The sequence below is a fragment of the Mytilus galloprovincialis genome, chromosome 5 (genome assembly GCF_965363235.1).
Source record: "Mytilus galloprovincialis chromosome 5, xbMytGall1.hap1.1, whole genome shotgun sequence".
Taxonomy (NCBI): domain Eukaryota; kingdom Metazoa; phylum Mollusca; class Bivalvia; order Mytilida; family Mytilidae; genus Mytilus; species Mytilus galloprovincialis.
The window spans coordinates 81489481-81517434 of record NC_134842.1 but is presented as its reverse complement, the minus strand read 5'-3'; the positions used below and the strand labels follow the sequence as shown (position 1 = coordinate 81517434).

The following is a 27954-nucleotide window of genomic DNA, read 5'->3' as shown; positions in this document are numbered from 1 at the left end:
ATTAGTACTTCAATATAATTGTAATAAGTCCAGTGTGCATCTGTCTGACATGCAGTTGTTTATTTTCTAACATTAGTATTCACATTAATTGTAATAGGTTTAATGTTTATCTGTCGGACTTACAGTTGTTTACTTATTACCAGTTAACGTGTAGTATGACGATCGTGACACATGCGTGTAACGAGGCTCTTTACTTATACAGTATGCTATTGTGTCGTTGTTATATTATACTTTTGTGTTCTGGTCTTTCATATTTGCTAATGCTTAGCCTGTGTACCCTTTTGTGTTTCTTTTATACATAATGACGTGGCTCTATTTAGAAGAAATACACACTTTACCTATAGACAAGCGACCAGAAGGAAATGTAAACTTCTTATTTACATTCAACAGAGAATACGCCCTAAGAACTATAAACTATAATTTATCTTCATACTTTGAACGAAACAATTATTTTATATTTGTAACGTTTACATTCTGATGTCAGGCGCGATTCTGCGTTAGAGCCGCATGATTTTATTCTGGCCATTCGGTCCCAGTGCTTAGAGTATTTCAGTGGTTTATTGGTGGATTATCATACATAAATGAAATCCAATAATGGGAAAGCAATGAATGAGTTTTTTAAGTTTGATATATAAAATTGAGAATGGAAATGGGGAATGTGCCAAAGAGACAACAACCCGATCATAGAAAAAAAACAACAGCAGAAGGTCACCAACAGGTCTTCAATGTAGCGAGAAATTCCCGCACCCGGAGGCGTCCTTCAGCTGGCCCCTAAATAAATATATACTAGTTCAGTGATAATGAACGCCATACTAATTTACAAATTGTACACAAGAAACTAAAATTAAAATAATACAAGACTAACAAAGGCCAGAGGCTCCTGACTTGGGACAGGCGCAAAAATGCGGCGGGGTCAAATATGTTTGTGAGATCTCAACCCTCCCCTATACCTCTAGCCAATGTAGAAAAGTAAACGCATAACAATACGCACATTAAAATTCAGTCCAAGAGATGTCCGAGTCTGATGTCAGAAGATGTAACCAAAGAAAATAAACAAAATGACAATAATACATAAATAACAACAGACTACTAGCAGTTAACTGACATGCCAGCTCCAGACTTCAATTAAACTGACTGAAAGATTATGATTTCATCATATGAACATCAGGCACAATCCTTCCCGTTAGGGGTTTAGTATCATACCATCATACCATATATGAGAAGAACATAACCCGTGTCATGCCAACAACTGCTTTTTTAATAAATGTGTTTAGTTCCGATGCAAAGACCCTATAAGTGAATCAATATTAACGCCAAAATATGCAATCTATAATGACCTGACAAAAGTATCGTAACTATATCCTTTCTTAATAAGTCTATTCAAAGGTTTTGTTAGTTTTTGAGGTGAATACTGACACCTTTGTGCTTTATAAAGAATATTTCCATAAACAATTGGATGTGAAATACCTGAACGTATAAGAAGTCTGCATGTTGAGCTATATTTACGAATGATGTCCTTATACCGATGATAAAATTTAGTAAATGTTTTGACTAGTTTGTGATATCGAAAACCCTGGTGTAATAATTTTTCAGTAATACATAATTTTTTCTCGTTAAAATCTAAAACATTGTTACATACACGAGCGAATCGTACAAGTTGAGATATATAAACACCGTAAGATGGTGACAAGGGAACGTCACCATCTAAAAATGGATAATTAACGATAGGAAATGAAAAATCATCTCTTTTATCATAAATTTTAGTATTCAGCTTTCCGTTAGTGATATAGATATCAAGATCGAGGAAACGACAGTGGTCATTGTTAGTATTAGCTTTATTTAAAGTAAGTTCAGCAGGATAAATTTCTTTAATATACATACTGAAGTCGTCATTATTGAAAGCCAAAATATCATCCAAATATCTAAAAGTATTATTAAATTTGTTTATCAGATGTTGTTTCGATGGGTCTTTGCTTATTTTTGTCATAAATTGTAACTCATAGCAATACAAAAACATGTCCGCAATAAGTGGTGCACAGTTAGCCCCCATTGGAATTCCGATAATCTGACGATATACGGAATTCCCAAAGCGAACAAAAATGTTATCTAGTAAAAATTCAAGGGCATATATAGTATCAAAGCATGTCCAATTGACATAGTTTTTTTGTTTATTGCTACTAAAAAATGACCTAAAAGAGTTTGAACATATATATTCACATTCTGACTTTTTAAATGCCCATTTAATTAGGTGTGTGAATTTTTTCTTAATGAGAATGTGAGGCAATGTGGTATACAGGGTAGAAAAATCAACTTTGAACAGATTCAAAATCACCAATATAAGCATGAAATTTATCAAGTACTTCCAACGAGTTCTTGACACTCCAAAAGTAATTAATTCCACTATTTTCGAAGGCCTTATTTGAACAATTTATTATCAGATTTTTAATTGTACCAAGTGTGCTGGTAAGAAGAATAGACAATTTAGTAGTGGAACAATGGCTTGAAGACGAAATAAATCTATATTTGTAAGGTGTTTTATGTAGCTTCGGAAGCCAGTACATAGTTGGGACTTTCATAGTATTTGGCTCTGCTTGTAAAGCGGTAGCTAAAAGTTTATGTTTGTTACAGATGTCGTTTTCTGAAAATGGAGTCAGTTGGAATGTTGGTGAATTGGTCATTTCTTTTTTCAGAACCTCAATGTAAAATTTACGTCAAACAATAATAATGTTATTAGCAGCTTTATCGGCCGGGACAAAAACAAATTTCATGGCTAGTTCTTTTAGTTTATGTTTGATACGAGAAATAGGTTTTTTGTGGTTATTGTTAATAGTAAAATGTTCTTTAAAATGTTGAATACGTATATCAACTATCTTCATTACTGAATTAAAAAAAGAGTCCAAAGATTTTTTGTCAGCTTTTTCCCGTTTTATCCATTTCATACAGTAAGTATGGAGTGAGTCGTGGATGATATTACGACACTCATTCCAATTAATAATTGACGGGTGACGATATTTAGGTCCTTTACTGAGGAATGATTTTAACTCGCGGTCTTGAACGATGTTAGGATCTCCTGTTATAACTCGCGGTCTTGAAAGATGTTAGGATGGGAAATGGGTCCATAAATATATTCGGAGGTACTACAATTACATGAAGTAGGTGTATTTTCACTGATATTAACATCTTTACATAGTTCACTATAATTAAACACAAATTTCCGGGTAGATTTCTTGTAAATATAACAAATAAGAGGTAGCTCAGTATTGTCAAAATATCCAGGAATTTGTTCTTTAACAGAATGGTCGTTAAATATACCGGCAATATTTACAAAATCAAAACCTTTATTGACATACTTTATTTTAATAAAATATTTTTTATGATCTTCAGGGCGATCAATTTTGGGAAATAGTTTAGAATAACAATATGCCATAATAATTTGAACAATTTTATACTTAGGACTGCTATATGAAATTGTGTTGCAATCCTCCAAAATTTTATTTAACTTATTAACCAGTAATGAACAGAGTTTTGTTAACAGATAATGTCTTCCGTTGTTTTTTGAAATAGAAATTAGGTCCGAAATATTGGTATGATTAGTCCGAAATTTTCTTTGATTGCGATTTGTTCTACGGCCGTGAGAACGGTTTTTACGAACAGTTTTAGAAACTATATCCAAAATGTTAACGGAATCGGTTCTAGATATATTACCAATTCCCATGATATTATCATTAAGACCGAGAGGGTAGACTGTTTGTAATTTTTTAATCCAATTTAATTCAATTATTTTCCGTGATCGTACAAACTTTGAATGAGATTCACCAGGCTGCTTATTTACTACTTCTAAAGGTTGAACTGCTAAATATTTAAAAGGATGGTTGTGCTTCTTAAGGTGTTGGTAAATGATACTTTTGAATTTATTGGGTCTTTTAAAACGATACAGATGTTCTTGAGTGCGTTTAGATAAATATCGTCCAGTTTCTCCTACGTATATGCCTTGTTGTGCTTCTTTGTTAAATACTTTTTATTGTTATTATGATACTTGTGGTACTTCATTTTTAAATTGTAAGTCCTGTCATTTTTGTTTATGACATTCTCGTCTTTCCTTTTTACTAATGTGCTTTGCCTATATGCTTTTTGGGGTAACTTCGAAAATTTGTTTTTTGCTCGTCTTTCATTTCTGCTATGCGCTTTGTCTATGTGCCTCTTTATGTTTCTTTGTTACATATATGACGTGGCTCTGTACTTATGGAAGTACACCACTAATTAATGGCCCCATTGCTTTCTATGTTAAATTCCTCAATTTCGAGTGGTCACAGCTCTTTTATCTTAAGTTCAAATAAAGTGACAATCATTGCATGTCAAAGCAACACCTTCTGGTGTCCTGTACTGAAAAAATCAACAAACCTTACATTGCATATAAGAAAGAACTGGTTCCCGGAACTTCGGATGTACCAAAATCTGACAAAAAGCCAAAATGTACCCTCCTTTTTAAATTTCATGCCATTTTTTTATTATTCAAATTTATCAGTCAAAAATTGTTCTACAATGATCACCAGTCATGTAGCTTTCATTTGATACCAAAATTAATAAAATACTCTAAATATTTTGAAAGTTATGTCCATGCGTAGGAACTATTTTGTGTTAAATATGTACTACTTTCTGGTATGTGCTTTCTGGCCGGGCCCGAATTAGTGGTGTTACACCTTATACAACTCGTCATTGTGTTATTACGCAACGGTAAATTTGTGTATTCTTGTCTTTAAACCCCTAACGGGAAGGATTGTGCCTGATGTTCATATGATGAAATCATAATCTTTCAGTCAGTTTAATTGAAGTCTGGAGCTGGCATGTCAGTTAACTGCTAGTAGTCTGTTGTTATTTATGTATTATTGTCATTTTGTTTATTTTCTTTGGTTACATCTTCTGACATCAGACTCGGACTTCTCTTGAACTGAATTTTAATGTGCGTATTGTTATGCGTTTACTTTTCTACATTGGTTAGAGGTATAGGGGGAGGGTTGAGATCTCACAAACATGTTTAACCCCGCCGCATTTTTACGCCTGTCCCAAGTCAGGAGCCTCTGGCCTTTGTTAGTCTTGTATTATTTTAATTTTAGTTTCTTGTGTACAATTTGGAAATTAGTATGGCGTTCATTATCACTGGACTAGTATATATTTGTTTAGGGGCCAGCTGAAGGACGCCTCCGGGTGCGGGAATTTCTCGCTACATTGAAGACCTGTTGGTGACCCTCTGCTGTTGTTTTTTATTTGGTCGGGTTGTTGTCTCTTTGACACATTCCCCATTTCCATTCTCAATTTTATTTATCATGGTTTTTTTTTTACTCATATGCTTGGTCTATATGCCATTTTGTGCTTCTTTGTTACATATTTGTATGTTATTTTAATGATTAAGATTTTAAACACAATGTTGACTGCTGTATTTTTGACATCTTTACCTATTACGTCTGTTTATTTTGTTCACGCATCATTGTCTATATAATGGAATCTGATGCGACTGTCATACAAGTGAGAGGTCTATAGCCAGCTATAAAACCACATAAGATAATGCCTGTACCAAGTCAGGAATATGACAGTTCGTTTGATGAGTTTGAGCTTTTGATTTTGCCAATCGATGAGGGACTTTCTTTTTTGAATTGTTTTGAGATTCTTTGTCAATTTTTGATGTTTTGAATTCACTATAAAAGAATGCGTCGATTGTGTTTGTTCATATTCGGATAACCTTGTAACAGTAATTGAATATGTTAATTGTTTCACGCCATTTTTTCTTTTGCTGACATGCCTTAATTAAACCAACTGTATGCATGTAACACAAACATTTACTTGTAATAATGATATACTCCAATCATCCACTAACCTTGTTCTACTTACACTAAAATAATCGTACAAATCAATCTAAAAAAATATGATATAACAAAAAAAGAATACTATATCCCTTTTATGTAGATATTTGTTATGATACGTGCAAAATAATGTTAAAATTCAACACTATTTACTCGTGAGAAACATTTTAATAGTCCTGTTATTCCATCTAAAATCAATCACTTTTAAACAATTCAAGTTAAAGGAATATATAGACGTTTTGATTTTTAAAATTATTTCAACAGAAGTCAATGTTAAACATGTATTCAACCCCGCGAAAATGGCGGTTCCAAGTCAGGACTATGACAGTTGTTATCCATTCGTTTGATGTCTTTGATCCTTATTTTTGCTATTCACAGCTCCTTTTAATCGTGGTTCAATTTGACCACAAGATTTTAATAGTTTTTTTTTTTTTAATGTGGCCAAAATACTACAAATTTCACATATAAAATAGTAAAAAGTTATGATATTACTATAAATTCAAAATAGCTTCTTGGTGATAAGAACATCACATTATGAATCACACAGTTTTGACCTCTTTATTGATATTCATTCTTTGTTTTGTTACATTGTTTTGATCCAAATTGTTCATTATTTATAGCAGTTTTTAACCTAGATTACCGCAATAACTGATCCAGAAATATTTTGGGATTCAATAAGAGCTGGCGGCCCTTTTTGGGGCAGGAGTCCTTTTGTGCCATTTACTGCTTTTCAGGGGTATCATTTGCGCCAAATTATTTTTGAGTATAGAACATTTTGGATTGAAGGTTGCCGCCCAGGTTTCCTTTAAGATTGTATATCCGTAACAGATGCACAATATTCTCTTAATTTGACATCTCCAAAATTTTCATGACTGCGGAATCTATATATAATGTACTCTTATGAATAAATGAATCTTTTTTAAAAGACTTAATGCTCTAGGTAAAACAAATCTCGTCACCAAAACCAAATTCTGGTCTTGTTTTGATATTTATGATATAGTTGAAATTCAAGACTTGGTCCTTTGATCTAATTTAAGACTGAATATAATTTCGTAATCTAATGCATATTTTTTTTTACCTCCAAATAAGTTTACAACTCTTTCGGCTGTCCCATCTAATACACATGCGTTTTCCTTGTTAATGTTAATCTAGAAAAGAAACTTAAAAGTCCAAACGTTTTCTTTCAATCATTGTATAAATTGAGTAAAAAAATTGTTATTAAAGTCATTCTAGTACGTTAGCATTGATTCAGACCTTCTGTTAGTCATTAGCAGATATTTGGAACAATGTTCGTTTGAATTTATATGAAAACTTTGATAGATTCGAACATAAATGTTTATATACCATTTAGCACGGACTGTTAGACAAAGTGGTAGGGTATTTGTTACATATGAGGACATTAGTCTGTGTGTTTATAGAACCAGAAGGAGATTAATAGAATGATACATTTGAATATTGGCTTTTTAGAGTGTCTCATTGATGAGGGTGGTAAAGGGTTATTTCCGTGTACCGTGTTCTGTCATTATTAATTGCACGTGCAGTCGTGAAAAAGGTCCGTTATTCACCGTGTTACGTGAAATCGGTAAAATGATCAACGTACGAGACCTTTTTAATTGTTCGTTCATCGAGAAATGGCAATTTTATTTCGCGTTCTACCGTTCAGATACCCCCTGTATGCCCCTCATTGATTGTAAAAGACCTAATTGTTCCAGAAAAATACCATTTTTCAATCGATCTCTTGTTTTTCAAATGTTGTGATTATTAATCGGTTTCAAATTAAGTACTCTTTTTATGTAATACAAATCTTAGATTTATGAGCAATAGATTGTGCTAATTGTTTAAACGTCCAAACACTTTGTCAAGCTTACAAAAGTTGCAAAAACTTATCGACCATTTGTTGACTTATGCCTAATACCTGATACAATAACTTTTGAAGTTGGCATTTTAAAATCTGGGAACGCGTTGACAAGTTAGAGATGTTATTATAGTAATTACATCAAATTGAGATTGAGGCAACAAAATATGGGAAATTATAAACCTGCTTTACGCTGAGTTGGTCTTGTTTGATTATTCTATTAATGTTTTGTAAACTTATAAAGCATGTTATGACAGAATAATTACAAGGTTACATTGCTTGTTTCTTTGCTTTTGCGCCACCTAAGCACCAACTATTAATCTTCAGTGGAAAAGAGGACATCGGTTATGTTTTTAATTTTTTTTAAGACTTTGGTTAAAATAAAAAAAAACACGTTGAGTGTAGTTTTTCTATGTTGTTTCTTGTGTACTATTATTTGTCTATTTGTCTTTTTTAATTTTTAGCCATAGCGTTGTCAGTTTATTTTCGATTTATGAGTTCGACTGTTCCTCTGGTTTCTTTTGTCCCTCTTTTGGTCTTGTTTGATTATTCTATTAATGTTCTGTAAACTTATAAAGCATGTTATGACAGAATAATTACAAGGTTGCATTGCTTCTTTCTATGCTTTCATGACACGTAAGCACAAACCATCCATCTTCTGTGGAATAGAGGGCATCGGTTGTGTTTTCGAAATATTTGTTTTAAAGACTTTGGTAAAAAAAAACACTTATATTTTAATACAATATATAAGCAAGGATTTTTTAGGGATAGAGACTCACACTTTCCCCCATATTTTCAATGGAAACAAATTATACCTTCACGTCCTTTCCAAAACAAGTTCACTTTTTAATAAAATAAAATTAAAATTTTAACCCCCCTCCCCCCCAAAAAAAACCCTTATCTCACCGAACATTAATTGTCTTTCCCTAACATGTTTCCTTTGCCTGACGTCTTCGCTCATTTTTACAATGTTTTCCTTTGTAATTGTAGTGAGATGACTTCATTTTTACAATGTTCACTTTTGAAATTGTAGTGAGATGACTTCATTTTTACAATGTTCCCTTTTGAAATTTTAGTGAGATGACTTTATTTTTACAATGTTCCCATTTGAAATTGTAGTGAGATGACTTCACAATGTTCCCATTTCAAATTGTAGTGAGATGACTTCATTTTTACAATGTTCCCTTTTGAAATTGTAGTGAGAGGACTTTATTTTTACAATGTTCACATTTGAAATTGTAGTGAGATGACTTCATTTTTACAATGTTCCCATTTGAAATTGTAGTGAGATGACTTCATTTTTAGAATGTTCCCTTTTGAAATTGTAGTGAGATGACTTCATTTTTAGAATGTTCCCTTTTGAAATTGTAGTGAGATGACTTCATTTTTACAATGTTCCCATTTGAAATTGCAGTGAGATATCTTCATTTTTACAATGTTCCCATTTGAAATTGTAGTGAGATATCTTCATTTTTATAATGTTCCCATTTTGTAATTTTTTGTGAGATATCTTCATTTTTACAATGTTCCGCTTTGTAATTGTAGTCAGATGCATTCTTTTATTTACTGTGTATATTTTTTTTATTTTACCTAGGCAATATGATATAGATATATATATATATATATGACTATATACTTCTACTGTATTTTGTCAATTTCAAAACAATCTTTTGTTTTGGTTTAAGTCAATACCACTGGTACATTTTGAGTCCTTACTGGTATCATTAAAAAATGTTTTCAATTGAAGCTTAAGGTGGTACCCAACACTTTCACTAAAATTAATTTGGCTCGTTTAATTTTCATTAAATTTTGACAAAGTATTTACATTGACCCTTTAACAAAAATATAAAAATTTCAAAAATTTTGAACCAACCATTTTATCAGAAAAATTACACTGGTTATATAGCAGTTTGAAAAACACCAATTTTGATCCCTGACAAGCTTACTATTCCCTTTACAACACAACGTAATTAAAACGTTTGGCTGATTTTACAGAGTTATCTCCCTGTAGTGTTAGGTACCACCTTAAGGCAAATTTGTCCTTAGATGGATTTAGATACTTTTTTAGCTTCTTGTTTTGATAGTTTTCTTGTATAAATATAATTGTCAGTTTCTACTTTCAAACTTGTGGCTTTGAGCATTATACATGATGGTTAATCCGGAAAAGTGCTTCGATGACAGCCTTTTCTTTACTGAATACATTATATTAAATGTCAAGTTTATTTATGTGGGTATTTACTCATTTGTAGGCTGAAAAACAAAGCACTATTTTATTTGTTCTCCTTTGTAAATCTTTTTTAATTTGGTGATGAAACTCAAAATACCCATCTTACAAACAATATATAAATATTTACCAGATATTCAACTAAGATTCATGAATACGCAACTGTCCTGCACCTTAAAGATACTAAGTACCCACCTTTTAGCACAACATTCATACACGCCTGTAATGGAACTTACAAATACTCTCCTTTCAGCAAAAAATAAGAATGAAAACGGGGAATATGTCAAAGAGACAATAACTAAATCAAAGAGCAGATACACTCATACTCAACTGTAATAAAACTTCAAAATATCCCTTTTTTAACATTATACTAAAATATAAAAACTAAAAGGCTCGACCTAAGTAACGTTTAAAAATCACATTGTGACATTAAATAAACTTTTCATAGATACCAGGATTGAAATTGTATATGTTTCGTTTACAAAAGACTCATCAGTGACACTCGAATAAAAAGCTTTAAACAAAACCAAAAAAAGTACGAATTTGCAGAGCATTGAAACGTTTTGCCAAATACAGCTAATAAAGATAATCTATTCCTGAGGTAATATATACAAGATCGAAGTCCGACGTGCAACATAAAAATCTTATTAAGAGAATGGAAAAATCGAAAAATAAATAACATTAACTCCAATTAAAGTTTGGTCAGGTGTGTTGCCAGGGAAATTTATTAAATAAAGGCTTTTAACTTCTGAAAAACGAATATACCAGCATGCAGCGTAACGGATGTGCAGACTCCTTCCGGTTTTTTTTTCTCTCACCTGGTTTAAGCATACAAAATGGGTTAACGAGTTTTAAAAATCGGTTAACAACTGCTGCCCTGTATTCATGTCAATTTATTTAATGCTCACAAATTTAATCACTTCAGCTATAAAAAAAAATATACTCATTCTTATATCTTGCCATGAAACGAAAGACAAAAGTTACAAGTTATTATAACCTACTGTTTGCCATTATTGAGATTATAGGTATAGTTATTTGATATTTATGTCCGGTGGTGAGACCATATTAACACAGTTACAGGAATGATCTATGTATAGTTACTTCTAATGATAATCGCTATACCTAACCAGATTGTTGACTTTATTTAAGTGTTAAAATGGCCATCGATAAAACACTCTGCGGATCTGGACAATCAGGAATAATTTGTCTTCGTTCGAACAAATTCCATCGATCTGCTTAATGTGTTTATAATATCTTTGCACCGTCCATTAACACTGTTCGTTAGTTACCCTTTTCCGATACTATATACGATGTGATCCAATTCTCAGCAACATTAAAGCCGTTCGGAAGAATTTTACACTCGGTGTACCATCGGAGCTAAATACGGTTCAATTTACATCGATAAATCCTTTGATGAATAAATGAATTTTATCTCTTTTAGTAAATAAATTCGGATTTTAAAATGACGATTATGAAATATAGTTTAATTAGTGGTTAATTACGTTCAAACAGTTGTCCGATACAGACAATGCCAGGTGCTCGTTTCAAGTGCACTTCTTTGTAAACTTATCAATATATGCAATATTTATACATTAAATAGTATCATAGTACCAGTGTAAATGCAAATGAGCTATTGCTTTTAAATTATTTCAGATGAGACACGTGACCTCAGAAGCAAGGAATTTGTTTGCATAACTTTGGTTTAGTCTAGGACCGTGAGAACTTCGGAATGGATTATCGAAAAAAGTTTTTGTAACAAAAATTAATGGATTTTCAATCAACTTTAAATCGCCAATATCAGAATACCATATTAAATTCCTGTTACATGTATAAGACGTAAATATATGGTAAGTATTATTATTCTTATTAACCAGAATTTATATCATAAAACTTGTTCTGCTATTACTTTTTCAATAGTTTACATACATTACTTAAGATAAATTCTAGCACACAAATCAGAAATTAGCGCTTAGAAGTATCTCCAAAATTATCCTTGAAGTGCATAAAACACGATTTTTTTCTAAGATTGTTAAGGATAACTATTTTTGTTTTGTTACTGCATATTTAAAATAATTGCCACAATAATACTTACAAATTTTGTCGAGAATTAGATAATTTTTACGGTACCAATTTTTATAATTTAATTTGGATAACAAATATTTCATGTAGATTTCTTTGTAAAATCATAACACTATTACAGTCAACATGACATTTGATAATATTTTACTTTATAAATATACATAAAAAACAAAGTATGTCCTATGAGTTATAAAAATCATTTTGAGCGATATCGTATTCTGTATTTTCTCCTTTTTTTCTCCTTGACGTTAAGTACTTAGATATGTTCCGAAAAACGATATTAGCACGAAAGCAAACGAGAACATTGCATTTTTGGACTTTGACAATTCGGAGATTGAAATTTATTCCTGAAACACTGTTTTTGTGTAATTTGAACACAGCAGATGCGTTCGATCCCAATCTTCATTGATTAAGATCGTCAGTTTTCCAACCGAAAGAAGGTAGTTCTCTCCAGGAACTCCGGCTTCCTCCACAAATAAAAGACGACCGCCATCAATTGCCAATAGTTCTGAAAGCGGCGTTAAACATCAACCATCAATCAAAAATGAATAATTCCTAGATTCGGACCAGTTAGATTCGGCCCTCGTTCTCGTTCAGAAGTCAATCCTGTAGGAAACGGAAATCAAATAAACAAATCAAATAGCTTGACTTAAAACTGTATGGGCAGTATACTTTGGCTTTAAGTAGGCCTTTTGCGCACAAAATGCACCATGTAGACAAGTAACCTACACTAATATAATTATAACATGCCGACCATTCTTTGCAGTTTCTTATAAATGCATAGAGATGATGGGTACCGTCATTGATGAACACTCATTACAATGAAGGAAAGAGTACCGACTCGATTGCGTCACGTTTGCCTGAAAGTATAAAAAAGAAGATGTTGTATGATTGCCAATGAGACAACTGTCCACAAGAGACCAAAATGACACAGACATTAACAACTATAGGTCACCGCATGGTCTTCAACAATGAGCAAACCCAATGAAAGGTTTATCCAAAAAAGCACAAGAAAAAAGTCAACTAACAATTTTAATGAAGCATGTCATATGTGCACGTGCAATAAATCCTATCAATATCTATTATGATATCAAAGAAAGGTCCTCGCGTGTGACATACGTACCATTAATTTTCCTTGTTTTCCATGTACTAGAAGCTGTTTATTACTTGTCATCATTCAAATTTAAACGTACAACTTGGGGTATAATTTTAGGTTCCTTTTGGCTATGCGGCTATTAAAATTACTGTGCTTATATACATCCTTTTTTTACAATTTTTTCGCATTCCTGAAAAACATACATCTAAAAAGCGTATCCGATGAAAATTTTAATTTCCGTTTTATAAGACACTACGATATCGGGATTAATTCAAGATTTAAAAAAATCAAGAAATACTGTGTGGAATAAAATCGGTCGCATGTGGTATGTATTTTGCTCATTGCTGAAGGTTGTGCGAACACCTTACATGGGTGATTACACCCACGTTGTTTTTACATTCGAGTTGTCTGATAGGCAATCGATCCACATATCTTAATTTCTGATCAAAGATTTAAACAAATAAAGAGATACTATGTGAAATAAAATCGGCCGCCATATAAAAAAAACTGTAAACGCGGTCTGGCAAGACGATACAAACCGCCGGCGTTAATAATATTGGCAAATATGTCCTCTTCTGATCACGGAAGTAACAAATATTTCTCTAATGAAAATAGAGTGAACGAAGAGCTCGACCATACACTGATGCTAAGCCATAACCTGAATAACGCTTCCCCGGTACTCGGAGGATAAAAATAAGTCAAACTGGAACCAGTAATGAACTGGACGCTCTGGCAAACAGGAGAATGTAAAAAAACAGACATTGTATAAATGCCGATGAAACAAATCTCCACAAGAGACAAAATGACACAGAAATTGACAACTATAGGTCACCGTACGGCCTTCAACAATAAGCAAAGCCCATACCACATAGTCTGTTATAAAAGGCCCCGAAATGACAAATGTAATATAATTCTAACGAGAAAACTAACGGCCTAATTTATGTACAAAAAATGAACGAAAAACAAATTTGTAACACATCAACAAACGAAAACCACTGTATTACAGGCTCCTTACTTGGGATAGGCACATACATAGAGAATATGGCGGGACAGTGGTGTAACAGTCCAACATAAAAACGAATTATAAAAATCAGTTGAAAAGGGCTGAAATCATCAGATGGATACACATAAAAATACTACACAGAGTGGACAAGTCGGGTAACCCCATTTATAAAACACCCATGTCTTGCTTTGTTGTTTTATTTATAAAACTGTGTCCGATTTTGAATACGAACATGTATGAGGGTGTGGATAACACATAACAATGGTTAAAAAATAAAAAAATAGAGAAAAATTATAGAAATTAAAAGAATAGTGAATAATGGACAAAAAGTATTAAAAAACATGAAATAAAGAATACAGAAATGATCGACACTCCTCCCCCATTTAGACCCTCATGTATACCTAAGTGCCAAGTGAACATTTATGTCTAGATGGTTTAATGTAGATGTCCAGCAGCTCACGGTTAGATGCAGAAAAAAACTATCTGTTGATTATATATACTTTTCTGTCCGCTAGTAAAATTCTTATATAATACATAAGCACTACGCTGTAAATATTATCGAGGTAGCATAGTTTAGAAATATAAAGTCCTAGTTAATGTTTATGTATCTATAGAATCCAAAAATAAAAATATATTTACTATTACTCAAATAAAGTGTTTCATACCAGAACATTGTCACGAATAAGGAAATAAAATGTGCAGGTTAGCTACAATCAATGCAAAAAAAAAAAAAAATTATCAATTATAATAGAATGTTTAATGTTTGAACATCATTGGCCACTTATATAGGAATTTTAATGATACAATTTTAAAATGGAAAGCAGATCAGTCCTCTGGTAACCTTATGTTTTTATTTCACATTTTGTATCTATAATGGTTCAAGCAAGGAAATGAAAACTTTGTTGTGAAACATTAAAAAAGATTGTTCATAGTATTTCTTCTTAATGAAACATCAACCAATTTAGAATCAATAACGATAGGAAATTCTTTCAAATGCTGTAGCTAGTGAGTTAGTTTAATTAAAGCAGGAATGTGTATACCGCACCGAGCACCGGAAGTCGCCTGAAGTGCTCGTGCTTGTTTCCACGTGTTTATAGTCTGAAATATACAAATTCATACAAATGGAGACCTAGATATTCGATCAAACTTTATAACTTAGACAAAACTGTTTCAACTTAATTTAAGATGAAAAGAAAATTGAGAAAACATAAAATGTCATTCTACATGGAATCTAAGGGTCAATTATTGCTCTAGAGACCAATCCTGAAATGTTATACGTTTCATTAATTGTGAATATCACTAAAAAGCAAATCGTGAAACGTACATCACTGTGGTCCGAAAGCACTCGTGCAAATGAATTCTGTGTATGCATGCTTAATAAATTTGAAAACATGAATCAAATTTTCAAATATCATATCAAAAAGGTGTGTAATAACATACTAATAGAGGTCGGTCATTTAAAAACGTATCAACCGTATCGTGTACGTTGACGTATCCGCATCTGCAGATTTATCAAAAGCTATTATGTGACCCCGAGCTTAAGAACACTTTGAGTTCGAAACAATCAAACATTCACTTTCAAAATTTGCAATAGTGGTGTTTTGTAAAAATAATATTAAGGGGGTCTGTCACCTACTTTTACATGCCCTAAAAAGGAGCCAATGTAGGGCAGGTACACGAATATCGTACACAATCCTTTAATAATCTAGTAAAAAATATTTCAAGATCTTATATGAATAAACACACACAAAAATCAAATGTAGTACTTATATACACGTAAGGAACTTTGAATATTGTTCATTTGCGATTTTATCATACGAGGTAATAGAAACACGAGTTGTCTTCAGATGTCATATTAATGCATTTATCGCTATTTTGTGCATTTCCCTTTGATCTTTTTTTGTGATAATTTTTCATATCATGCTACTCGCTTGAGATGGAAAATTATCGCTAGAAACTAAGGAACCACGTGGCGTTGCTAATGAAATTGACATGAAATTGACAACGTCGTCATAGGTAAAATAGCGATAAACAGATTATCATTGGTGATCTCAACTCGATTGCTTTTCTCGCTTTCGACGTGACCGGCTCAAGAGAGAAAATCAATTTCGTTGAGATAACCAACGATAATCTATAAGTACCTTTGATAAAACGGTACTGAGTATCACTCTATTTATCAAATAATAAATAAATTTTGTGTTTTTACTGTCTTCTGATTGGTTAAATTATTAGTTTTATTTTCAATGTTGTCAATTTTGATGGCGACACGCCCACTTTGACGTTGTGTATTCATACGCCAACATGTGTGTACGTTGTTATTGTTAATATACATAATATAAAAAGTTCTTTGAGCCTTAGTTCTGATAGAAATTTATTTATAATGAATGGCAATAATTTATTTTGATTTTATTGAACCATGATAAAACTAGTTTTTGACTCTTCACATTTTACATAATCCGCTTCGCGGATTATTCAATGTGAATAGTCAAAAATTAGTTTTATGGTTCAATAAATTCAAAATAGATTATAGCCATTCATTAAACAATTTGGTTTTACGTGAGCACAAGTTAGCACACAAATAAACGATTTTACCGTATTCACTCCTAGCATGCCTGTAAACTGTTCCAACTATCCGGAATATCTTCAAAAGTCGGATTACATGTTCGACAAAATCTCGATATTTCCTAATTGTTTTGTTAATTATTGCATTAGAAATTAATCAGTTGCTCATTTGCATTATTGAAAGTACATAAAATTAAAGCTCGAGATCACATACTTGATTTTTGATAAATCTGCAGATGCGGATACGTAAACGTAAACGATGCGGTTGATACGTTTTTAAATGACCGACCTCTAAAAAAATTAAAATCGTACTAATCGAGTGTCAATAATATACACGTGAAAATATATAGCAAACGTCGTGTGAATTAAATATGATTTGTCATACAGACTTTGCAAATTGTACATAACACAAAACATATTATACGTAAAAAAAAATGCTGCACATGAATATTTTTTACAATTATAATTGAAAGAAAGACAGAGAATAGAGAATCATGCGAACGTTGATTCTATAGAAATAAGAAGATTGGGTATGATTACCAAGGAAAAAACGATCCACCAGTTCAATAATTCCGTTATACATGTATGTTTCAGAAGAATCCGTTATTTAGATTGGATAACAACGAGTGTGCGTCATACCAAAATCCACCTTCATATCCCAATGAAGTTTAAAAATCATGATGACACGTGCTATCACAAAAATGTGCATAGGTTATTTAAAGAAATAATTGATAAAAATTAATTTTTCATGATTAAAGCGAAAAATGTAATTATAAGTATTGAATGCTTCTTTTGGTTTTTTTCACAGGGTTGTATAATCCGTGCGCACATTTTTAAAATGATGCGCTTCAGCGGTTCATACAAAATGCACTTCGGTCAACGCATTTACACCCCAATGAATTTACAAAAAGAAGCATTTAGTTCTTAAATGAAGTGGATTTAAGCAATTATGGGCAACCGTATAGCCTCCAACAATGAGAAAAATGCATACCGTATAGTCCGCTACTAATGGCCCGGAAAATTTTGAAACAATTCAATGGAGATAACTAACGATCAAATTTACAACAAAACAATTTACGAAAAACAAATATGAGAGACATTATTTTTGTTTGTATTTATAATTTCCAACGTGCATATTTCTCTCTCTTGATTACCTTTAAAACAAACACGTACAAACATGTTCGAAACATAATATAATACCTTGTTATACTTCACGTCAAAATACCAAATTTTATTGGATGGCACAAAAGAGATAATTTACTATATCCCATGGCTCACCGGGAGACAATAATCTTGAATATCACCCTATCGTGCAGATTAATCATAAATCGATAATTTAAAGGACAATGCATTGAATTAAATTTAATACATTTAAGCGAATGCTCATGGTCTTCGATTTGGTCTCAGCAGAACTTTTTCGTAGACTGTCAAATAGTAGAGTTTCAATTTAAAAAATTAACAGTAAAAGACAATAATGATAGAACATAAAATAAAAATAAATTAAATAACGCATAGTTGAGAGGTTGTTTTACAATTGATACACCTCGAAAAATTATTGTGAACCTCGGCTTCGCCTCAATTGTCAGTGTTTCCTCGGGGATATCAATCTGTTCTATTACAATCTCAGCTGTGTTTTTTTTATATATAATGTCAGTATGTCTGTCCTTCAGACATTTAATTTGTACAACTATTTTATTCTATAAAAAGCCCTGTTGAGATGAAATATTGATATCATTGAAAAGGAAAAAAAAACATAATCAAGATGCATTACAATATTGTATCAGTATAATTTAAAATACTGTTGAAGTCTTGAATCAATTATTGTTATATCAATGCTATGATAGCTATCCATAACTCTCTTGTTCTATTAATGATATGATAGCTATCCATACTTCTCTTGTTCTAAGCGGTATGTTAAGTAATTAAACAAAGCCCCAATAAACATTTAAGTGTTATCATTGTGGTTACTGTGGTATTGTCTATCATTATGTATTGATAACTATTGTTTATAACATCAGCCTAAGAGTTGTATGTATTCCTAGTGGGAATGCAATTAACCAAATACAAACACTACAATGTTGTTAATGCTTCGAGTCTTATTACAAATATTGGCTTTGTCTTATTTCGCTCGTTTGGAAATCTTTTGACAACAAAGGTTTGCCTTCCAGTATGGAGTAGAAGATATCATAATAGGTTTATTAAATGTTATCATAACATATGTGTTATTTCCGTATTCAGTTGTTTCGATTTTCTATTGACATGGTTAATAACTGTGTAAAATATAAACATTTTTTTAAAGCAAATAGCTTAGTTGATTTAGTAGGACTTTGTTGTTTCTTAGTAACACCATAGGCGGATCCAGGGGGGGGGGGGGCCTGGGGGGCCCGGGCCCCCTTTTCGTGGGAAGAAATTGGGTTGATTATATAGGGAATCATTGAAGCATGACTGGAGTGCCCCCCCCCCCCCCTTTAGGAAAAGATCTGGATCCGCCACTGAACACATATAAAAATTGGCATATAGTGTGTCTTTCAATGTTGTGATGTTACACTATTAGTTTATGTAAGGTTGAAGGTTGGTACCAATTAAAACGTTTAAACTCACTGTCTTTGTAAGCACATTTTTACTACTAAAATCATTAGCCTGATAACTCTAAATTTGCGAGTTCTAGTCCCACGCGTGGCAGGTGCTTTCGACTTTAATCGAAGTAGATTAAGATACCTATTTTCTATGGTTCTCTCATGGAAATCTGACTTCCTTGGCCAATAAAAATTGGCCCTTGTGAAATAGTCAACAGTGATGAAAGTGGCGTTAAACACCAGTCAATCAATTATAGTCATAAAGCTGCTTGAAAATAAAATCGTCTTGATATAATAATATCAATGATAGAGCTGTTCAAAGAATCATTAATTTTCGGTGATGTTCTATTGTAACTCTGACCAGATATAAATCGATTAGACCTGGGAACAGTATATATATGTGTGTTCCTGGTTTGACTTCCAGCATGAATTCTCAACTTAATGCGAGGTATTCTGGTTGGTTACTTTTTCTGTGTTACTTTGTATTGATTAACTATTGATACAAGTAATAGATGTAAATGATGTCTGATGAAAAGCATTATCGCTTGTCTCGAAAAAACTCAAATTACTTTAAACTTAATATACAATTATAAATGCATACAAACTTACATTCACGAATATATTTTAAACCCGAGATCAAATGTTAAAAATTTAATACACTTGAGGCATGCATTTTTAGCTATTCGATATATTATCATTGCCAATTTACATGTAATAAAACTGTCTAGATTATACTCGATAAAATCCTTCTTTGATATATAAGTAATTTTCTATACCTTGATGTTGTTTTTTAATCGTTTGTAATACTAGTAATCGCATTTTTGTAATTTTTTGTATTGGCTGATATAACATTGTATAAATTGAAAAACCAAGTACACAGTGTAGATACTATTCTGTACGCTATCCGGAAGTCGCGATTTTCGAAGCGAGGATTTCAAACTGGCTAACAGAACGGTTTTGTTTTGGTGCTTTTTTTCATCATTTGTTTACTCCTATATCTATTAAGTGCTTTGCACATCTTAAAAGTATGTATAGCATCATAAATATGAGTAACTGTAACAAAAACATGCAGTAGAATATGAAATATACGTGTGCATCACGCCAACTTCATAGAAAAAAGTGAAATCGATTGACAATTTTGCTCTCGTAGTACAAAGCAACTAATCTTTTATTGCAAATATTTGCATCAGTTTACAGTTAAATATATACTGTTTCAATATTCTTACCGTATTTAAGTAGAATGTTCGTATTTCAAATAAAAAATATGCTTTCCTTGAGGATCCCAAAATAAATTACTGTACGATCAGTCTAAAACTGACTGTATTCTAGAAGCGATTTCAGATTTTTTTGTCTGTATGACCAGTCGTGATTTTGAAGGGAAAAAAAACGGCAATTTGAAGGTATATACGTGTCTAAGTGATATTATGATTGTGTCCATGGAACTATAACGTGTAAATTCTTTCATCAGACAATTACAAATATATTTCTGATGATTTTTGTAGACGGCAAAATAATTATATTTTTTCCCCGTCAGTCTTACTTAAAATCAAATGCCTAAAAAGCAATACATGATTCGCTTGTGGACCTTTGTGTCGTTGCAGTTGTCTGTTTAACGATTACATTTTTAAAGACTATTTACACCGTCTGCTGTTGACAAATTGGTGATAACATACATCAAGCCTGTCTCTTTTAAAATGACAAAAAAAAAAATAGAGAAAGCTTTGTTTAAAAACTTTCGGTATTGAGGAAAGAATTAACGAAATTATACTCCGCCACTTCTATAGTCCATGTTTTGGAAAAAAAATAAACCACCAAAAAAACTAAATTATAGGTGCACAGGGGCATCATTTAATAACGAATATGAGGAAGTTTTATTAATATATGGTAAGTTTTTGAAATTTGCGTATAGTAAACGGGTACCACCCAATAAGGTAGTGGAAAAGTCCTTATCATGGAAATAGAAAACTGGTGAATTTTCGAAAAATCAAAATAAGAGGTTCACTATTGAATTTAATGATAAGGAATCTGGAAAAAAAAGATTCATTAAGTTATGACAAGTGTCTGAAGGAAGTGTAGGATATAAAATAGGTTCGCCCAATATAAGGTTATGACAAAGTCCGTATTTTAGATATAAAAATATCAAAAACATTTTTACCAAAAATTCGAAATAGAAGGTCCATAATACGTTAATTGATTAAAAATGAAGCAATTTTACAAAAGTTTAACAGTTGGTTTTGGAGGTCAAGGTTGGAAATACCTGATGGGTGCCCCCATATAATGCAATGTTCAAGACCGTATCTTGAAAACCCATAAAAGATTTTAATAAAATTCGAAATACATTCCGTTTTTTTTATATAAATAAGACCGTTAATTTTCTCGTTTGAATTGTTTTACATTGTCATTTCGGGGCCTTTTATAGCTGACTTTGTGGTATTGGCTTTGCTTATCATGTGTTGAAGGCCATACGGTGACCTATATTTGTTAATGACTTTTCTCCTGGATTGGACCTCCTCTCTATTTAAAAATGTTTGGAAACCCCAATGTAAATTAAGTGGTTTATGAGGAGATGCGCTTACAAAACCGGCGAAACATGTTGTACCGGTCCAACGGACCAACGGAAAGACGGACTTCATTACCACTATAAACCACCGCTTTACAAAGTGGTGTACAATTGAGTGTGAAAGAGACAGATCTACATCCAAAACAAAGTGAAAGAACTGTGATCAATTATAGGCTACAGTACGGCCTCGATTGTTTGTAAATACATGCATTTTTATATAACAATTAAATAAAAATACAATTTAAAGTATAACGGAGGACATTTTTGAATTTTATATAAACAAAAAAAAACTTTCTCTTATTTCAGCAACATTCAAACATCCTTATACTTAATGTAGTAAGTCGAGTACACGCTATCAAGCTAAAACATGTTTGATAAGTTTTCAGGATGTGAATTTATTAAAATATATTTGTGTTATTTAGAAAAATGCCATCTTTTAATGTATCGTAAATAACTTTGAAATCACCACTAGAATACAGTGAAATAAAGACTGATCATACAGTTTCAAAATATACAAGCGAGACTGATCGTACAGTGAGAAATTCAAACAAGTGTAATTTTCTTATTTCTGGCTTCAAAGATCTGGCTGAATCTTTTACCACAACTTTAAATATACTTTATTTAGTAAATTAAGTCTGGTTCTTACGTTAATTTGTACAGTAAGGGTGCAAAAAGATTGTTTTTAGGTTCACCGACTGATTTTTCTTAGTGATGCACTTGAAAATCTCTTGATTAAGGCAAAGATACGAATAATGAATGTGCTAAATTTAATTTTAAACCATTTGTGAATATAGATGTCAGCTGAATTAATCATTAAGCAATGTACAGATGAACATTTTACCGTTTAATATAGCACATCAAACAAATTTAAAATGTGATCCAAAAAGTTCTCGCTTCGAAAATCTCGACTTCCGGATAGCGTACAGAATAGTATCTACACTGTGAAGTATGTCAAAAGAAATCGACCTATTAACTAAACGCACATTTTAAACATGATGAAATTGTGTTGCCTTATCTTTTTGCAGTAAAAATAGGTATATAATTTAGACTTATACAGTTAATTAAAATATTTCTGATTCACTATCAATGTACTATTCACTTCTAAAAACATTTAACAAAACATTGATGATGTGCTTTCCCCGTCATTAATCCTGAACTTTATCATCAATCTTGAGCTCTGTAAGTGCATTATCTTAAATATCCTATTGAACTTTAATTATGACGTCAATATCTTCATCGCGCTTTACTAAGCACCTGTTAGAAGGTCACACTGTCTTTCTGGCAACATCAGGAAGGCTTTTCTATGTAGTTAAAAAAAACCAGAGCAATGGGAATTTTGAATATTATTGAACAGTACAGCAAAACATACTCTATAATCTCTAGTACCGGACTACTCCGCGGAAATCGTTTCAATTTAATGACGAACACAGCCTCCGTTTTGAAGACCGTACATTGACCTATAATGGGTTTACATTTCTAAGATGTGGCTTGAATTGAGATTTGTCTCATTGACATTCATATCGGTTATATCTAATTAATATGGTTATATACAAAAGCTGAAACGAGAAAAGTTATTGCTAGTAATAATATATTTTGATAATATACGAATGTAACGAAAATTAAAACATCACATTCAATACTTTTGAAAATGCATTGTAGTCGATGTAATATGTAGATATCACGATAAAATATAGAAAAGTGTCTGTTTGCATAGGCGATAACTTAGCTATAAATACGTTTTTTTACAACAAATTTGTCAAAGCAAAAGCAGTTTATCTTTGGTGTAGACAACCCATATTCTTCGATATTCAATTCTACTATTTGCAAGTCAAAAGTATGCGTGACATCTGCGTATAACCAGCGTTTGTTTGCTTTTATTGGGTGAAACATTACGGTTAACCAAATAAATTGAAAATATAATAAGACACAGCAACAGTTTTTATGTTGCGTTTTGTCTATTGTTTATATGTTATTTTGGTTTAATTATGCTCCGGACTGATTTAATGAGTTTTACAAATGATTTTCCAGATTGTTCTTATGTTGTTCTGCAACACCACTGTTCCACCACATTCTCTATGTGCCTGTCACAATGTGGAGCTTGTAGTTTAGTGGCTGTAGTTGGTACTTGTTAACTTTGTCTTATTTGTATTTCGTAAATTGTATCTTTTAATTTTATTATTTATTTTCATTTCACATCTTTCATGTCGGTGCTTTTCATAGCTAACTATACAGGACGGATATTGTCATTGTTAAAGGCTGAATAGTGACCTATAATTGCTTTTATCTTTGACATTTAACTTTGATGGATAGTTTTTTTATAATATTTATAAAACACTAATATGTTTCTAGTACTAACTGCTAGTTTGTATAGTACAAAATGTTATTAGATATAAATAAACTCATCATATATACCAGGATTAAATTTTGCATTTACGCCAGACGCAAGTTTCGTCTACAAAAGACTCATCAGTGACGCTCGATTCCGAAAAAAATGAAAAGGCCAAATAAAGTACGAAGTTGAAGCGCATAAATATCTACACTCTTTCTATTGATGGTTGGTAGTATTGAGCTACAAGCTAGCAGTAGGCGCTTACTACTAATACGTTTGATGTACAAACTAATGCTTTCGCCCTGTGGACACACTACTGTTCGTGTTTGACATACATCATTGCTATACTTAAGTACAACTTAGTAATTTCCACAAGTTGCAGTAAACCAGCCAGTACGTTGTAGATATGTATCTCCTATAGCTATAGGGTGTGTATATTCTAAAGGGGGTCCAACTGCCAGTACGCTGTAGATGTGTATCTCCTATAGGGGATTCAACTGCCAGTACTCTATAGATGTGTATATCCTAAAGGGGATTTAACTGCCAGTACTCTGTAGATGTGTATCTCCTATAGGGGATTCAACTGCCAGTACTCTGTAGATGTGTATCTACTATACGGGATTCAACTGCCAGTACTCTGTAGATGTGTATCTCCTATAGGGGATTCAACTGCCAGTTCTCTGTAGATGTGTATCTCCTAAAGGGGATGTAACTGCCAGTACTCTGTAGATGTGTATCTCCTATAGGGGATTCAACTGCCAGTTCTCTGTAGATGTGTATCTCCTAAAGAGGATTTTACTGCCAGTACTCTGTAGGTGTGTATCTCATGTAGGGGATTCAACTGCCAGTACGTTGTAAATATGTATCTCCTATAGGGGATTCAAATTCATTTGCCAGTACGCTGTATAAGTGTATCTCCTAAAGTGTTCAACTGCCAGTACGCTGTAGGGATGTATCTCCTACAGGGGATTCCACAGCCACTACGCTGTAGATGTGTATCTCCTATAGGGGATTCAACTGTCAGTACGCTGAAGATGCATATCTCATTTAGAGGGTTCAATTGCCAGTACGCTGTAGATGTGTATCTTTTATAGAGGGTTCAATTACCAGTACGCTGTAGATGTGTATCTTTTATAGAGGGTTCAATTGCCAGTACGCTGTAAAAGTGTATCTTTTATAGAGGGTTCAATTGCAAGGATGCTGTAGATGTGTATCTCCTATAGAGGGTCCAACTGTCAGTACGCTGTAGATGTGTATCTCATATAGAGGGTCCAACTGCCAGTGCGCTGTAGATGTGTATCTCCTATAGAGGGTCCAACTGCCAGTACACTGTAGATGTGTATATCCTATAGAAGGTCCAACTGTCAGTACGCTGTAGATGTGTATTATCTTTAAGGGATTCAACTGCTAGTACTATGTAGATGTGTATCTCCCAAAGGGGATCCAACTGCCAGTACGCTAAAGATGTGTATCTCCTATAAGGTGGCAAACTGCCTTCACGCTGTAGATGTGTATCTCCAACAGAGGGTCAAACTGCCAGTACTCTGTAGATGAGTACCTCCTATAGGGTGGGAAACTGCCTGTACGCTGTAGATGTGTATCTCTAACAGAGGGTCCAACTGCCTGTACGCTGTAGATGTGTATCTCCAACAGAGGATCCAACTGCCAGTACGCTGTAGATGTGTATCTCCTATAGGGGATTCAACTGCCAGAACGCTGTAGATGTATATCTCCTATAGGGGATTCAAATGCATGTACGCCGTTGATGTGTATCTCCTATAGGTTAGCAAACTGCCAGTACGCTGTAGCTGTTTATCTTCTCAAGGTTCCAATTACCAATATGCTGTAGATGTGTATCTACTTTAGAGTCCAACTGCCAGTACGCTTTAGATGTGTATCTTCTTTAGGGTGTTCAACTGCAATACGCTGCATATGTGTATCTTCGATAGAGGATTCAACTGACATTACGCTGTAAATATGTATCTCTTTTAGGACGTCCAACAGCCACAACGCTATAGATGTGTATCTCCTTTAGTGTCCAATTGCAAGTACGCTGTTGATATGTATCTCCTAATGGGGTCCAACTGCCAGTATGCTGTAGATGTGTATCTCCTATAGCGTTACCAACTGCCAGTACGCTGTAGATGTGTATCTCATATAGAGGGTCCAACTGCCAGTAAGATTAATATGTGTATCTCATATAGGGGGCCCAACTGCCTGTACGCTGTAGATGTGTATCTCCTATATTGGTCCAACTGCCAGTACGCTGTAGATATGTATCTCCTATAGAGGGTCCAACTGCCAGTAAGCTGAAGATGTGTATCTTATATATGTCCCAACTGCCAGTACGCTGTAGGTGTGTATTTCATATAAAGGGTCCAACTGCCAGTACGCTGTAGATGTGTTATTTATTTTGATGTCGTTACTTGCTGTCTTTAATCTATCTGTTTTGTACTGTTCGTTCTTTGTGTATGGATCAGGCCGTTGTTTTTTTTTTATTGTTACACATTATGTTAAATTTGTTGTCTGGTAGATACATATTTAATTGGCATTCATACAATATCTTTCTATTTTCATAATGAAAAGTACAAGATGCCCATATTAAGGAGGCTCGCGGGTATAAGATTTTCAGAAAAAAAAATAAACTTTATTTTTTCATTACAAATTCTATTTATTACCTTAAGTAGTTGTTACTTTATCATATGGTGCAAAAATCATTCCACAAAATCAATTCGTGTTGGCCCCAGGTGACTTATCATTGAAAAAGCTCCAAATTATCTCCCTTTGGTCAAAAATGCCATTTTTTTGGCATTAAAATTGAAATATCTTTTTTAACTCGTCGGTGACCTATATTTTTTATTGTTGTTTTCAAATAAGCTGTTCATAAACTAAATAATTGTAAAATTTAAGCGATTTCTGTAATTTAGTTCCTTTTTTATTTCGATATTACCGCTATTTCTCCTATTAGTTCAACAGAAAAAAAGGACATTAACAAAAATGTATGCTTCTTTCGAAGGCAGATTGTGAGCGTAAATGAACGGTGACCCCATTTTTTTAATTCATTTTTCTAGTTCGTATAAGATAAAGTTCATTTATAGAAAAATATAGAGAAATCCTATATTAAATAAAAAAAATGATTTAGACCCGCCAGCCCCCTAAATATGTTCAATTATTCCACGCAAAAAGAGAAAAAATGTTTCAGGTAAAATTAGCAAATTGAGAGTAATCTAATACCTGACGCACTTGATAAAATAGCAACAATGTTATCAAAATCTTTATCTGTAAGCCTATTAAAAAGAAGGGTTAGGAACATGTCTATTCTGGTTTACATTGTTATCTTCAACAATAAGGATGTGATGTCCTTCTCTCTTTAATCCTGGAGATAGAGGAATACAGAAATCATCTCTTTAACTTTTATTGCAAAGTTTAAAAAAAAAAAACGTATCTTTTGAAATCCGAAACGACACTGGAAACAAGCGCTTATCTGAATATATATTTGTATATTTAGACAAAAAATCTTAGCTTCGATATATATAGAGAATTTTTCATCTATATAAATCTCCAACGGTTGGCCTTGAGTTCTTCTAAGGTTTAGTTATGTAATTCGTTACATTCAATGAACAAAAGCGCTAAGAGCTAGGGACACAGTTCGTACAAATGATAAATACTATTTTTTTTTTTTTTTTGGATTGCGATTTTATTAATAGATACAAACAATACATGTTAATCTTAATGATTATTATAATTCGAAGTCAGAAATTATTTACCTAAGTATAGTATTGTATGACAATGGAAGACGTTTCCTTTCCTTA

At 32.7% G+C, this 27954-nt stretch overlaps 1 protein-coding gene across 2 annotated transcripts in view; it reads left to right on the top strand.

Annotated features, from left to right (window-relative positions):
- Positions 1–27954, top strand: part of LOC143076498 (sodium-dependent dopamine transporter-like) — a 76849-nt gene that overhangs the window by 9430 nt on the left and 39465 nt on the right. For both annotated transcript variants that reach the window (XM_076252314.1, XM_076252315.1), the window contains exon 2: positions 11591–11784. The gene's annotated coding sequence lies outside the window, so the exon portion shown is untranslated. The remainder of the gene's footprint in view (positions 1–11590; positions 11785–27954) is intronic.